Raw genomic sequence first — 4,944 nt, 5'->3', positions numbered from 1 at the left:
GGTTTATTTCACCATCTCGCTCGATGTGGGCTCCTGGGGGTGGCATCCGAAAGATGTCCACCCCTGGGCATCTTCAGGTGGGTGGTGAAGTCCAAGCCTGAGGGGCCAGGATTAGTGGGTCTGTACATGGTGCGGGGTTTAGAGGTCCTTTAGGAGTGGTGAGGGACATTTTGTGTCATTCCAACACTCTAGTCCTGTAGTAAGGGTGCCTTCTAGGTGTTTTACTTGTCCCTCCGTCTTTGTAGATTAATTGTTTTACCTGTTTGCTTCTAGGGGTCTGCAGTTCTGGGGCTTTAGGTTGTTGCCTTTGACAGGTGGCAGGAAGTAGGAATCTCACGACAGGCCAGAAGAGTTGAGGGCACTGCAGAATTAACTTTGGCAGAGGGACACAGAAGAGCCATGGTTGAGTCGGGGGAAAGGCTGGGAATGAAAGAAAGTGGGTGGTGAAGATTGAAAGTTGCAAGAACGGCTTGGTACATTTTATTATTGGGGGGAAGGTTTATGGGTGAGGTTTTAGGTTGTGCTTATTGTATTAGTGAGGTGATGAATTTAAATGGTAAAATGTTTTAATGATGTGTGAAAACTGTATACCTGTTCTATTAAATCAGCCTTTTACTCTTACTTGCCTGGTTTATTTCATTACTCGCCCGAATTAGGTGTTTGATTGGAAGATATCTTGCGAGCAGCAGATTGGCCTTCTGACCCCATGCTTAAGAGGTGATTTTCCAAGCCACACTCCCAGTCAGGCTCATTGGTGGTAATTAAAATTTGAACAAGCATAATTGAGCCTCCGCGTCCTGCCATAGAATGAAAAATCTGTAGCATGAAGGAAAATTTATATTCCATTAAGGACCCGGAGGTGAAGATTATCCCACCCTTTCATTACCAACCCTCCAGCGAAAGAAGCAGTTCAGGATCAACGTCAGCATACTTATTATGCACTTTCTTGGGTACCAGTCTTATAAGCGTGTCTATTAGTTCTTAACTGCTGCAATTTTCATCACGCTGTTATTTATTCTCATACATATCAAACACGGACAGCAGGTTAATTATTTTCTGTTCATTCAAGTAACAAAGAGAAGCAATGAAATTCCTGACACCCAGCTGAGGATTATCTACAGATACCCTTCCCACAAAGAAAAAATACCTGTAGGAGATGAGGCCCCGTATATATCGTTGTGAACATTATGATTAGTGGAGCACATACAGTTATGATTATTATGAATGGTAACACTTCGGGTTTTATGGTTTTACATTGTTTTAATGGGATATGTTGTTTTTCTGCTAAGAGAAAGTAAAGGAAGTTTCAAGCATAACCTTCGCCTCCGTTGCCTTAATTGAACTGAAAATGTCCTTCAGGCTAGCTAATAAGTTTTTCATTAGTGAGTTGGGGAAGGGGTGAGGTGTCGCTGGCTATAGCGTCAGCCATTCCCCGAGGAGGCTGACAGGTTCCGGTTCCGGCCGGTGTTCTAACTGTGTCTGTCTGCCTATCCGTGCGAGTCCGCCTGACGTCAGTGGGAGACAGAGGCATACTGCGGCTGCCTGCACGTGTGCGTCTCCCGTCTGCCCCTGTCCCCCGTCCCTCCCCCACTCCCCGAAAAACGATGTTACGCAATGCGAGGAGCGTTACAATCGTATGGGCTCAGCCGTCCGCTGCCTGTATCCGTGTGGTGACGTATGCTTAAGATGTCCATGCATGACTCTGAGAAAGGTGAACGTTAAGTAAAGGTTTCCAGAAAATAAGTTATTTTGTTGTGGAGTGGCCCAAGTGCAGGGCAGGTGAGCCCAGAGAGAGATGAATTGCAGCCACACAAAGATCCAAATAAACAGGTAGCAAAAGCTGTAAGAAGAATTGAAATATTTTGAATAATAATACTGAAGAAAAGACTGCCCCTGTCGTAGCATCTTAAAGACAAATATCCAAACTTTATAGTAGACGTGCCCGGCTAGCTCAGTCGGTAGAGCATGAGACTCTTAATCTCAGGGTCGTGGGTTCGAGCCCCACGTTGGGCGCAAGATTATTTTTATATCCTATTTATCTTCCTTTAATTTATCTCAACTAATTTGTTTTGGACTACTAGCAGTGGCTTTAAAGAAATTGACAAACCTCATTGGGACTTCATTTTACAACTTTCTTCTGCCTGCACAGGGGCGGAAACTAAAGATCTCTTTATGGCCTCATGTTGAAACGTTAAGGAGACGCAGCTCCTCCTCTAAATCCGATACACTCTCATAAGGTGAGAGTGCACACAAAAAACAATGGTAAAAAAACAGGGTGGTAAAAGTGGCGCGATTAGATGACAAAAAGGTATGTCAGAAGTGGGATTTGAACCCACGCCTCCAATCGGAGACCAGAACACCCAGCTGGTGGGAAAAGACCGCTCTTGAGTCTGGCGCCTTAGACCGCTCGGCCATCCTGACAACACTGTATTATACGCTTGCAGGACATAATCATAATGAGGGTTGTACAGTGTCTGCAGTGTTTCTACTAGAGCCTAGATTGTCTGATTACAGACATTTCCATCACTTCAAACATAACAGGAGAAGACTCCAGTGCTCTTTCATGGACTCACATTTCCACACTACCTACAATCCCGCCTGCCAAGCCAACTGGATCACAACCACAAGGAATGCTCCGCCACAGCACTTTCAGCGGAAATATACAAGTCCAAAACCACTACAAAACTGTCCCACGTTACCTCTTTGCTACTAACATGCGCCGGTTTTCTCCAGTTACAAGGATTGCTCCGGGCCTGGGAATCGCAGCTACTCTCACTTTCGCATTACAGAGCTGCAAGAACTCAGTGCCTGACACTTCCAGCCCGCTGAGGCGTAGCAAGGGATCCAGGGACCTGGTGCAAGAAAGGAAAATGACCCCCTTGACTTCTGTTGGGGAGTTAAATACACCATCATCAGGGTTCAGTGAGCCTCAGTGACACTGCACCCGCTGCACCAAGGGTAGCTACTCCCCTTACTGCCCATTATAAGCACCGCTGAGGCAGAGGGACCCGTGCACACCTCCCAGCGAGGCGCCATTTGGAGCCAGCTGTGTTTAGCTTCTGCTGAAGCCCTCCCCCCCCTCTACTCATTCAGCACCCAGAAGCAACTCTCCACCCCTACAGGGCACCTCCCTTTGGCTTGTGACATATTTACACTACTTCCAGGCAGAAGAATGAACCGTGAACAAGAGACGCGGGCCCAGTGCCTCAGAAGTCCAACAAGGTGACTTTCCCCTAGTCACAAACCACCACTCGGGGTGAACATTTAGAATGCCCTTTGCACCTTGTCTTCTGACAGTCGCCGAGGCTCGAAAAAAAGGCCAGCCCGCAGTGAGGTCAGTGTGACCAGGAGTGTGTCGACATTAAATAAGCTCTGAGATAAAAACGTGCCCGTGACTGGCTCTTGGATTAGTCCCAGACTTCTTTGAGTAAGAAGTCCATACTTGAGATGACGCTATACTTTTCAGATTGTCATGGCTATGAACCTCCCTATAATAGATGCAAACTGAGAGCACCAAGCCCTCTTTTCTTGTGAGCGTCAGTCAGTAGAGTAATCCGAAAAGAACCATAATAATCCATAGAGAGTCAAAAAGGCAGAGAGGAAGTCCTTGCAGAAGTCCTAAACGAAAGGATAGAAAACTGTAGAGAGGATGATCCATGTGAAGATCCCAACACAGGTGCTGATGAAAGATGGTCAGCCACGAAGCTGTGTTGTTGGTTGCAGTTGAGGCAACTGGAAAAAAAGAACAGGGAGGGTTAGATGAGGAGGGATAATACTCGCCACCTTGTCTTTAATAAAATCTAGCCTTTCTGACACCAAGGCTATGAAAATCTCAATTTTATTACAAGACAGGAGGCTCGTATGATGCTTGTTCAAAGCAATGAGATAGTTTGTAAAGGATGATCAACAGGTTTACAATAGAATGTTCTAAATGTTTTAACTTTTGACCAATCTGCAGATCTGAGGATATCATGTAAACTAGCCCCAGACCAAAAGGCACGAGAAGCAGTAGCTCCTCTAACGGAATGGGCGCCATAAGAGGTGGTAGGGACCCCAGCCAAAGACATCAGCCACTTTACCCAACGAGCCAAAGTGGGAATTGAAACAGGTTTGTGGGGCTTCTGAAAGGAAATAAGTAATTGATATGAGGAAGTAACCCTGAAATCTGCAGTTCGTGAAACGAAGGTTTTTAAGCAATTACCGACACACAGTTTGGGTTGTGAGGGAAAGAAGGGATAAAGGACAGAAGACAAATTGGTCTTGGTACGTCTAAATACATTAAAATACACACCTAAAGCAGAAAAATGAAAGGAGGAAACATCCAGAGCCTTCACATCCGAAACACGTTTGATAGAGACTAGACAGAGGTGCATAGTCAGTTTCAGTGGCGGCTGGTGAAATTTGAAAGTGGTGGGGCATAAAATGAACCATCATTTTTCCATTAGTGAGCAAACAGGCTTTCAGGGTAAGGAATGCCTAAAGATGCATGTGCAGCCTGCAGCCTCTGTAATGCAAGAGGGCAAGACGTTTAGGGAAAACTGGTGACTTGACAGGACTGGGCTAGTAACAATTAGGGGTAAGTAAAATTCATGAAATTTGCTTTTATATAGTTAGGCACAATTATGTGAAAATTATGTGAAAATATGCAGAACTGCATAAAATACAAATGGAGCATTTAGTACATGCATCACCATCCAGTTGTGATGCAATGACACATTTCCTGCAAAAAAAAAGCACCAAAACACAAGTGCTGCATCAACAGTAGGTTGCATTCTTAATGTTCTGTGTTGTTCTCACTCTATAATTCTGCTGCAAATGCAGCATAATTACGCAACATGGCTTAATGGTCTAATTTTGGCAATTTCACATAAGTGTAGTGTGAAATTCTCGATATTATACCACATAAATGAAATTTTACACAAACTTAGTATCATTGGTGCAGAC

At 44.9% G+C, this 4,944-nt stretch overlaps 2 non-coding genes across 2 annotated transcripts; one reads left to right on the top strand and one right to left on the bottom strand.

The window, feature by feature from the left end:
• Nucleotides 1-1,940: 1,940 nt before the first annotated feature.
• Nucleotides 1,941-2,013, top strand: TRNAK-CUU (transfer RNA lysine (anticodon CUU)). Its single transcript has one exon. It is a non-coding gene; the product is annotated as a tRNA-Lys (tRNA).
• A 298-nt stretch (nucleotides 2,014-2,311) lies between these two features.
• Nucleotides 2,312-2,421, bottom strand: TRNAL-CAA (transfer RNA leucine (anticodon CAA)). Its single transcript has 2 exons — nucleotides 2,384-2,421; nucleotides 2,312-2,357 (listed from the first exon to the last, which is right to left on the bottom strand). It is a non-coding gene; the product is annotated as a tRNA-Leu (tRNA).
• Nucleotides 2,422-4,944: the final 2,523 nt, after the last annotated feature.

The sequence above is a fragment of the Pleurodeles waltl genome, chromosome 6 (assembly GCF_031143425.1).
Source record: "Pleurodeles waltl isolate 20211129_DDA chromosome 6, aPleWal1.hap1.20221129, whole genome shotgun sequence".
Lineage (NCBI taxonomy): Eukaryota > Metazoa > Chordata > Amphibia > Caudata > Salamandridae > Pleurodeles > Pleurodeles waltl.
Note: the sequence above shows the minus strand (reverse complement) of the source record. Positions and strands in the feature narration are given on the sequence as shown.